Here is an 11,585-nt window from a genome sequence, read left to right on the forward strand (position 1 = left end):
ACACATAGTGTGTTCTCCTTAATGCTCGTTGGACTGAATTGAGAAAAACAATTTATGTCCATCCTGCACTGATCCTTATATACTCTGAGCCTCTTGAGGGGTACACTTGTTTCTTATTCTTTTTTCTAATTTCAGTGACTGAAAAAATATATGGTATTGCACTTTTCAGAAATGTTTGTGAATCAATGGATGAAGCAGATACTGAAATTATAGTAAAAGGCACAGTTGATACACAGATAGATTCCATCAGGGGGAGAAATGCTATTTTCAGGATCCACTTTAGCTAGGGAAACACTTTTGGGAGTGAAATGGAGCTACTGTTAATAATTGTGTGTGAAGTGGGCCTATCTTGGGCACTCTGGAACACATGGTCACCCCGATTATAACTTTTATTAAATTTTTGCAAATCTTCAACTCTATCCATTGCTGCATTGGTTCCATCTTTGCCAAGAAAACTTCTCATGACTAATTTTTTTGTTTGTCTTATTTTTAAACCAAGCTATCGAGGACAATAACATCTAGATCAGTCCTCCAGTTAGAGATTAACTTGTGAATTTAAAACGTAGGTTGATCTCACTTCTTCCATCGAGAGACCGATGTGCTATTGTTGTTTTTTTCCCCAAACCATTGTTTGTTGACATATTGACCCAATCACGAAGTCATGGCATACTGTTCTTTATAAAGCTTTTATTTCACATGTATTATCAACCTTTGGAATCAAGCTGTCTGTCTGATTTTTTTGGGATTTTCTCCTTTTTAAATACACCTCAGACCTATCATTTTCAGCAACGCATTGTTGCTTGTGGTTTGTTTGTTTTCCCTTTGATGAAGCCAGCGGTATAATATAGCACTTTACCATACTTGGCTTTCAAACACAAGTGATTTTCCCGCAGTTTTGTCAGTGGTAGGAATGAGAAAATAGGTTTTGTCTAAACAGGTTCTCTAATAGAGTAATCCTCGTAGGCTGGATCCCTAAAATCGTATTCATTCGTTTAAGTTTACTTTTCAGTTGATTTGCCAAAAAGCCTTGGTTTATCAGAACAGAGCCTGGATAGAAGGGAAACATAAAACAAAAAAATAAAATGGCAGAGTAGAAGTTTTCTATTTGAGTCTGCAGTTTCCTCTCTATTCTTCTGAAAATTGGCATGGATCAAAGCGCAGCCTGGGGAATGAGGGAAGCACGAGAGTGCCTACCTGAAGTGGCCCCTCAGAGGTTTGTTAAATTGAATTCTAATGCTGTAAGTTCAGCTTCACACAGTAATGTGACTGCCCAGAAATCCAGGGCTCCCCAGAGGAGCTTGGAAAATGCTATAGTTGTCCTCTACTTACACGCAGCAAGAGAAGCTTGCTAATTCTCTACGTCAGTCCTAGAAATGGAAACCAACCACCTCCTGAAAGTCACTCCAGCTTTTCTGCCCAAAACATGCCAAGATTAGTCCTGTTTGGGGACAGCTAAAATAACTGATCCCTCCACCTGAAACACGTTTCCCCCAAATCTTCACACGACTGACTCCCTCTCTCCATTTGGCTGAGACTTCATCTCCATAGAGCAGCCTTTCCCAACATTAGTCCCACCCATTATGCTGGTTTCTTTTTTAGTAGCATATGTGTCTGTCACTTATATGTCTGTGCGTTTACTATCAGCCCCTCACATTCACACACTCCCAACTAAGTTCTCTGAACACAGGAACCTTGTCTGTCTTGTTCACCCTTATAACTCAATGTCTGGAACACTGCCTACACAAAGTAACGCACAGTAAAATTTAGATAAATGATGAATGAATAAATGAATGCCCTTCAGGGTCAGCCCCCTGAGACCTTCTGCAATAGGCATCCCAGACCCCTCCCTTGTGGAGCACCCACTAGCTACTGACATCTCTCTGGCACTGAATCACCACTGCTTTGGATTCTGACCTAGCTAGTTCCATGCGTCCTTGTCCTCTCTCTAAACAACTAACCTGTGGGCAGCTCAAGGCCACAGGCCGTGCCTGGTCTTCTCATAGTGCATTATGTTTGGGTGGTGAAATAACTACTTCCCTTTCTCTACTTTGAGTTTCATGTAGACCCAAACCACTTCGGATTCATCCGTGTACCCCCTGCATTCAGCAACAGAGCCTATTACATTAGAAGTGCTAACGACAAGTTTGTTGAACCACAATTATATTCCTTTAACCACTAGTTCAGTATGGTGGATATTAATGCTTCCAAAAGAAATATTCTTATCTCACTCCAAAATAATCCATAATCTTCTTTATTTTCAGCTTGATTGAGATATAAGTGAAATATAACCTTTTGTAAGTTTAAGGTGTACAACATGTTAATTTGATTCACATATATATTGCAATATAATTACCATTGTAGTGTTAGCTAACACCTCCACCATTATCTTCTAATTGGGAAAACCAAGAAGAGACATTATGCAATAAGAAACCAAAAAAAAATGGTATTCTATATGAGTTCAATAAAAGTGCTCTTTAATGGCATCCATTTATCCAAGGATTGACTAAAGTCCTTTATTACCTGATAGATACCAAAAGCAAGTTCAATGTTCCCGGCAGGCAGGTTGTCTCCTGGGTGCCCATTGCATTTTCCCTACCAATTGAGTTCTGTACTTACCCATAGTCCAATATATTTGTTCCCAAATCTATTTTGTTAGTTGTTTGTTATTACAATTGCACAATTTAATTACTCATTTGGTAAATTTTTAAAATATAAATGAGAAAAGAAAGAGGATTTTGTTTATATGAAAATTAAGTCGAAAGTCTAGAGAGACTCAGTAAAGATATAAAAAAAAATTTCCATTCAATTAAATCTACTAAGATAATTATAAATGAACAGGGAAATTTTGTAAAAGTCTAGAATAATTCTGTCCCCAAATCATTCCATGAATGTCTTTAAAGAAATTGAAATGGGAAATCAGAGAACATGCATTACAGGTATGAGTATTCCAAAAGGAAACAAAACTATAATTAAATAAATGGCTTTGACTGTAAATCAACATATTGGAAAATGAGTATTATATGTATGGTGATCAAAAAAATGTTTGCAGTATGAGTGTATCATTATTTTAGTATTCTCTACATTAATAGACTTTTTGAGTATCTTAACAACTATCAGTTCTAATTTCAGTTTACATCAAGATCTTTGGATGCATCCAACAGAGGTCAATTTTAGCTAACTTAAGTCCAAAAAGGAATTGAATATAAGGAAGTGGGTAGTCATCAAATCAAAGGGAAATCTGAGCAACCAGGTTCTAGAAATGACAGGAACCAGGAAATTTTCAGTGATCTGGGGAGTAGGACCTAGAGAATGGAATAGTCAGGGAGACAATAATACGATTATTTAGTCCTAACCATTTTTCATCCTGTATTCAAGATATAAATTCTAAGGTGAAAGACACTATTTGTCTTACTTTGCATTACATGCCTATCCTTCCCTTGGTGAAGCAAGATATCTTGACTGAAAGTTCAACTAATACTGCAGGTGATGGAGAAGAAATAATTCTCCGTAGGTAATAGAGGTGCTGTTATCAGAAAAAGGGGAAATACACCCTGGGAAGGAAGATACATAAAGAATCCAACGCACAACTAAACATCCATTCAATGGCAGATAAGAAGAAAGACATCCTTTAATGTGCTCCATGGTGGTTATCGAGACTTTTTTCTTTCATCCAACAAATATTTACTGAGCATCTACTCTGTGCCAGGCATTGTGCTAGGTGTCAAGGGTCTAAAAAGAAAGATATAGTTCCTGCCCTCCTGGAGGTCACAGGCCAGTGGAGGTGGCTCCTGAGTCAGCAGACATTAGAATGTAGTGTGTTGGAGATGTTCAAGGTAAAGAATGAGATCCTTGAGGAGCATGCTCCTAACAGCCTGAGGACCTCAAGGAAAGCTTCCCAGACGAGCTAGGGTTCAAGTTGTTCCTTGTAGCTTTTGTGAAGAGGTGAGGACACATTCCAGACAAGGGAAATATGGGAAAAGTCAAAATTATAAAAACTATGTAACAAAATAAAACATGGAGAGAAGATAGAGAATGTGAAGTAGCGGGAGGAGACTACCACTTTTTTAAATAAGATGGCAGGGAAAGCCTCACTAAGAAAGTGACACCTGACAAAGGTGAGAAAGTGAGCTATGTGGCTATCCGTGGGAAGAGTGTTCCAGGTAAAGGCAACAGCAAAAGTCCAGAAGTGGGAGCATGCCTGGACATTTCTACCTGGCTCTCTCTCCTCAACTCAATTTGTCTAAAACTGGGCTCCTTGTCTTTCTCCCCTACCCCATCCATGAAACTTGTTCCTCCTCCCAGGTTCCCTGGTTTGAGAAATGGCACTACAGCTAAACAATCCAGAACCCTAGGACTCATTCCTGACTCCTTCCTCTTCCTCTCTTCTCTTAGGTAGTCATCACCAGGCATAGTTAATCTACCTTCTAAATATCTCTCAAATCTGTTAATTTCCCCTTCACCTCCACCCTTGTCCAAGCCACCATCATTATTCACTTCGATTATTGCAGTGGACATCAGAACCATCCTCCCTGCCTATTTCCAATCCACACAGCAGCCAGAATGCATTTTCAAAAATGCAGACTAGGGGCCAGCCCCATGGCCTAGTGGTTAAGTTTGGTGCACTCCACTTCGGCGGCCCAGGTTTGGTTCCTGGGCACAGACCTACACCAGTCCTCGAAGGCCATGCTGTGGTGGCAACCCACATATAAAATGGAAGAAGATTGGCACAGATGTTAGCTCAGGGGGACTCTTCCTCAAGCAAAAAGAGGAAGATTGGCAACAGATGTTAGCTCACGGTGAATCTTCCTTAGCAAAAAAAAAAAAAAAAAAAATGCAGACTAGATAATGTCACTTACCTGTTAAAACAAAACAAATCAGAAACGATGGTGGCTTTTTATTGCCTATAGGATTAAATCCAAATCTATGACATGGTTTACCAGGGCATTTGGCCCCTGTCTACCTTTTTAGCCTCATTTCATGTGACTCCCTTCCTTGCTCACTATGATCCACATTAAACTTCTTTCAGTCCCTCAAGAATACCACATTCTCCCTCCCCTTTAAGACTTCCTAATGTGTTCTCAGTGCCTATAACAGTTCCTCATCTACGGCAGCACCATCACCTTCATCTAGATAACTCTTCTTTATAAGACTCAGCTTGAACCTGACTTCCTCAGTAAGCCCTTCCCTGTGTCTCTGTTCCCTCCCATTGCACCCTGTATTTCTCCCATCATAATACTCATCATGTGGTATTTTACACTACTGTACTGATATAAGCCGTGTGAGAGGTTTCTGCCTTCGCTGTGCTATAGGGTGCTCCTCTGGGGAACAGAAACTCTGGAAACTGTTTTGTTTTTTTTTTTTTTTTAAAGATTTTATTTATTCAGTTTTTTCCCCCCAAAGCCCCAGTAGATAGTTGTATGTCATAGGTTCACATCCTTCTAGTTGCTGTACGTGGGACTCGGCCTCGCGTTGGATGGAGAAGTGGTGCCTCGGGGCGCTCCCGGGATCCGAACCCGGGCCGCCAGCATCAGAGCGCGTGCACTTAACCGCTAAGCCACGGAGCCGGCCCTGGAAACTGTTTTTTAATTGGATCATAGTTTGCAGATATTTGTTCCTCACTTCTCTGCAACTCACAGCAAGAGTCCTGATTGTGTCCACTGATGACCACGAAGGGAGAAACTTTTCCCTACCCACTCTTGACACCACCTTATTACCTGGTACCCTGATGAAGGTTCAGGTTGTTCTTTCTTGTGGAGTGTAAGCAGTTTTGCAAAGACAAACAGAGTTGGGTTGGGGTCGTGGGATGGAGGACTATGCTTTGTCACTCTAGTCTTATTCTTTCACTCACTTGTATACAAGCAGAAAGGTCTCACTTCACAGGATTTTAGGAACTGCCCCACTTGGATAAACCCTTGTTCCCAAACTCTTCCCCTCTCTCTTCAAACTCCATAGTACTGTCCCTTTAATGTCTTTTCTACCTAGTGTCTACAATCTCTCCACCTCTTCCCAGGCTGCTTTACCCCTCTCTAGAAAAGTAATCAACTCTTAGTCCTTTGGTCCCTTCTTGTGTTCTACATATTTTGCAACCCACGTTAAGTATCAATGGCCTGTCTTCTCTTCTCAGTTTTGTTTTTTTTTTTTTTGTGAGGAAGATCAGCCCTGAGCTAACATCCATGTCAATCCTCCTCTTTTTGCTGAGGAAGACGGGCCCTGAGCTAACATCTATTGCCAATCCTCCTCTTTTTTTTTTCCCTTTTTCTCCTCAAAGCCCCAGTAGATAGTTGTATGTCATAGTTGCACATCCTTCTAGTTGCTGTATGTGGGACGCGGCCTCAGCATGGCCAGACAAGTGGTGCGTCAGTGCACACCAGGGATCCAAACCCGGGCCGCCAGCAGCGGAGCGCACGCACTTAACCGCTAAGCCACAGGGCCGGCCCTGCTCAGTTTCTTCTGGCTCTTCATGAACAGAGAGAATTCTAGTGCTGTGAATGGAGAGAAAACAATGAAGATATCCTCTGTGTTGTAGTGATTTTTCCTTGGAAAATCCAAAATCAAACACTATTATAAAGATTTCTTTTGAAAATTCTTTGCCGACTTAAACTTGGAGTTAAATACTACATTAAAATTTCAAGGATAACCAACAAAATAATAGAGGTAGACTAATAAATGCCAAACCAGAAGAGAGAAAAAAGTGGAATGCACAAAGCACATATAACTCAATCTTTAAAATAAAAAAGGGAGAAAAACAGAAAAAGTGCAACAAATAAATATCTATAAGAGAGTTTAAGAATTCCAAATATATGAATAATCATAATAATTATTAATAGACTAACTTGCCAGTTAAAGAACAGAGGTTGTCAGATTGTACATATACATACATGTGTGTGTTGCAAAAGATACTCTTAATGCCTAGAGACATGGCAAGTTCGAAAGTAAAAGAAAAGTATATCAGACAAGCACAAAGCTATATTAACATCAGATAAAACAGAATTTAAGACAAAAAATTTTAAATGATAAGAATATTGATATGTAATGATAAAAATTCAATTCACAAGGAAGATAGGAATTTTCTAAATTTTAAGCACCAAAAAAATGCCTAAAAATATATATGAAGTAAAATTGAGAGAATTATAGGAGTAAATTGAAAACTCCATCATCACGGTCAAGGATCCCTCAATTATTAATAAGTGAAAAGCTAAAAAAAAAATAAAATATTTGAACTCAATTAATAAGATTAATCCAAATGACCTATTTCAAACTCTACACTCAAGAATGAGACAATAAATGTTATTTTCAAGCACAGGTGAACATTTACAACAAATGATTAAATAATAGACAAGGCATCAGTGAACTTCGAAACATCAGTATCATACAAAGCATTTTCTCTGACCATGCTACAATTATGTTAGAAATTAGTAACAGAACGCACCCATACAGTGGACTTTTAAAAACACACTGTGAATAACTTCATGGGTTCAAGGAAAAATTATAATGGAAACTTAAATTTTTAGAACCAAATAATAATGAAAATACTACATAGTAAAACTTGTGGGATGCAGTAAAAGTGGTGGTTATATTCACATACTATAAAGATTGGCTTGTGATTTAAGTATCCAGTTAGGAAATTATTAAAAGGACAATAAAACCAATCCAAAGAAAGAGAAGGAAAGGAGATAACAGTAAAAATTCATGAAATAAAAATATTTATAACTGAGAGAGTCAGTAACATCAAAAGTTTGTTCTTTGAAAAGGCTAGCAAAACAGCAAAAGCCTCAGGCAAAACTACTCAAGAAAACAGAGAAAAGATATAAATAAACAGTATTAGGAAGGGATATATGGGACAAAAATACATATATAGAAGACATTTTAAAAGAAAATAAGGTAATTCTATAAACAATTTTATGCCAATAAACTTGAAAACTTATACAAAATGGACAAATTCCTAGAACAACATACCGTACCCAAATTGACTTAAGAAAAAAAATGAACTGTCCTATAACTATTAAAGAAATTGGAGCAATAAGTTGAAATCCTCCCACAAGGAAAACACTAAGCCTGGACAATTTAGAAACAAATACAACCAACCTCCAAGGAACAGAATATTTCAATCTTAAGCAAATTCTCCCAGGAAATAGAAAAAGAAGGACTACTCCTCAACTTATTCCGTTGGACCAGTATAACACTAATACCAAAACCAGACAAGGAGAGACCAAAAAAAAGGAAATTACAGGCCAATGTAATTCATGAAAATAAATACAAAAATTCTAAATAAAACAATAGAAAATTTAATTCAGAGGTGCAAAAATGGTCTAATATTAGAAAATCTAAATCTATTTATCAGATTTAAAAAATCCATAAAATGACCCAGAAAAGGCATTATTTCTGTTATGGAAATGCTAGAAGCAGTCTGTTAAAATCAGGATGAGAATGACCACTATGCTTGCTCCTATTTAACACTGTATTTGGGGTCTTAATTGGCATGAGAAAAGGCACATGGACTATTTTGAGCCGAAGGCAATCAAGACCCAGCAGATTCAAGAAACTTTTACGTCTCCCTTAACTACCTGAAAGAATGTAGATGGGGGCCTGGCTCAGAGAGAAAGTTATTACCAGAGATAATTTTATGTGAGTGACCTATCTGTATGGCAGCACAAACATCTAATTGCCAAAACTCTGCCCTTCTTATAGTCCTGTGAATTACCCTCCTCCCCTTTGAAGCCCCAAGCCCCTGTCCCATTCCCTAGCTCAGGATGATATAAGCCTCAATTGCTCAACTTGTGCTTGGGTCTCATATTCTTATGAGGCTCTCATGCATATGTAATCAAATTTTTTTTCTCCTGTTAATTTGTGTTATGTTAATTTGATTATTAGACCAGCCGAAGAACCTAGAAGGGTAGAAGGAAAATTTTTTCCTCCCCTACGCATGAAAACAAAAAAGCGTAAGAGAATGGAAACTATTCTTTAATAAACAGCTAATGTGCATCAGACATTGTTCTAGGTGCTCATAAAACTATCTTACCTTTATTACATTTTAGAGCATTGGAGACGTGGATTTGAACCTTGGCTGTCCTTTATTAGTGGTGTAAACTTTAGAAAGTCCCTTAATCTCTCTAAGTCTTTAAGTTCTTAACTGTAAATAGACAGTAGCACCCTAGCTACTATATTTAGGAAATATTAAAAGATCCAAATGAGCTTATATGTAAAAGAGCATTGCAAGCTGTATGCAAATCAAAGAACAGTGATGATTTTATTGTTAGTATCTTATACATAGTAATTCTCCTATTTCACTATACACAAATATGGCATAAAATATGAAACTTGTAACTTAAAAATATAGCACTTCTTCCTTCCACTATTTTAAGCTTATCACTATTTCCTGGGAGTCCTGAATGACCTATAGTAGGAACTGCTACTCAGTGAACTGTGCTGTCTTTTAAGACTTAGGCCATCCTCTCTCTGTGCTGACAACTGGGAAGGAACTTTGGACCAAATATCTCAAAGAATATTTTCAAATTGTTTCCCTTTAGAGAGTAGTAGTGAAATGATATTTTCTAGCAAGTAGAAATGACAGATGATTACCAGGGTTAAAACATTTAGATTCTCGCTTTCCCTAAATGCAATTCTGCTTCTTGCATTTCCCAAATGCAGTGGAAATTGAGTTGAATTAGTCTTTACACAAACTGGGAAATACAGTCCTGATTTTAATATTAAATTATATTAACGAGTAAACTGTAAGTAGGTTTCCTCTCAAGGTTTTCCAATTTTTACATTTATTAAGTGAACCAGAGTAGTAATTTTCGGTTCATGAGAAATAACATAATTATGACAGAAAAAGTTGTCTGAGAAATTGTATTAAACTTGAACTATACCAGATCAGAATAATTCTGCACTCTCAAACTCTCTGGGTCATCAAATACATTTTCCATAAAACAACTAAAATTTCAAAGTATCTTCAAATTCATTACCAAAACTCAAGCAATGCTAATGATTAAAATACCAATATAGAGATATTTGTACTGACACCCACGTCTCTGGTTAAGATATGAAAGCAAGGTAGATGGGTAAATTCATCAAAGCATGCAATTTGAAACATGATAAAAGAAAGTCAAGATACTAATCCTTACCCAATAAAGAGAAATAAAACTCATCTCACTTTGTAGCTATTTTCAGAGCATGGAGATCTTGCTAGGAGAAGGAAAAGCATGCTAACCCCATTTTTATTACATGGGTACAGAGCTATTCCATTACTCAGTACAATGAAATTGAACCTTCTGTCAATAGATGGAAATATCTGGATTTTAAATAAGTGGTTTTATTCCCCACACTGACCCTATTGGTCCAAAGAGGCTAGTGGTTCAAAACTCCAGAATCATAAAGTAAAAGGCTATCTTTCACTTCCTCTACTAAGGACATCTCTGAACTCCAGGAGGTAGCCTTGAATAGGTGACCTCCAACTAAAAATATTTAGTCAGAAAGAATTTTTCTGAGTTGATGTTGGATTTCTGTCAGGAGAAATTATTTATACCACAGGAAAAAAATGAGAAAACAAAGCTTTCACTTTTTGGCATACAAAGCAATAGGTTCATTTGTTAATACGCCTTTTAGGTTCATTATCAAAACTTGAATTGAACTTTTATGGTACATTAGCTGAGCTATTTCTAACATTCTTTTGCAAATGTGAAGATTTATGTCAAAAATTGGCTATCTGTGACCTATTTCTAATAAATAAATGGATAGGTGAATATCGGCTGCCTCTGCAATTCCCACTAACTTGAAAACTGCTTACTTAGGACCATTTCGGGATAATTCTAGAAAGTCATAGTGATTTTCTGGGACCATACAAGTGATGAGACTCTGAGAAAGTAATTACATTACCATAGTTTTACTCTGGAGTTCAGTATAATGAAACTGAACCTTTTGTCAACTGTTAAATATATTTCAGATTTGCTGAAGCAATCAGTGTAGTGCTAATGTCTTTGAGTTGACTTTATAATTGAGACAATATGAGCCTGACTGAATGTAGTTGTTATGATAGAAAGCTAATCTAAACCAAGTAGGAACATGATACACTGCACACGTTCTCAACCAGGTCCAACTTGGTCTATCAGTTTTGACAGTGAATATATCAGACTGCTGAATATTTTATTGTTGTATAACCACCAAAGATCCTGTGCAGGCAGGTAAGATATTTTAATTTCTCCCCCTCTGGTGAATACTGGATTTATCAATGTCAGGAGTGGCACAGTGCAGTTGTAAAGTAAAATTTTCTTTTGCATTTCAGCAACGGAGAACATCTCTGGCTGCCAACAGTATCTGCATTTAAATTCTTCAGAATCACCATTGCTTGTTCTTGCAAAGGACAAGCATTAGGGCCTGAATGGCCTTTGAAAGTCATCTCATTTGGATTTGAGTGAAGACTAAATTATGTATCTTTCCCATGGAGGAAGAAAGAAAGTGGATTAAAGAAGAAAGAGAACTGTTTGAAATGCATAATGTCTTTCCTAGGAACTAAAGGAATTGTATTCAGAGGAAGCTGAATTCCAGACTGGTAAACATGTCAGTAATCCTCTCATTGTTTACTGAAA

This window comes from Ceratotherium simum, chromosome 17, assembly GCF_057802395.1.
Source record: "Ceratotherium simum simum isolate JZ-2026a chromosome 17, ASM5780239v1, whole genome shotgun sequence".
NCBI classification, from domain to species: Eukaryota; Metazoa; Chordata; class Mammalia; order Perissodactyla; family Rhinocerotidae; genus Ceratotherium; species Ceratotherium simum.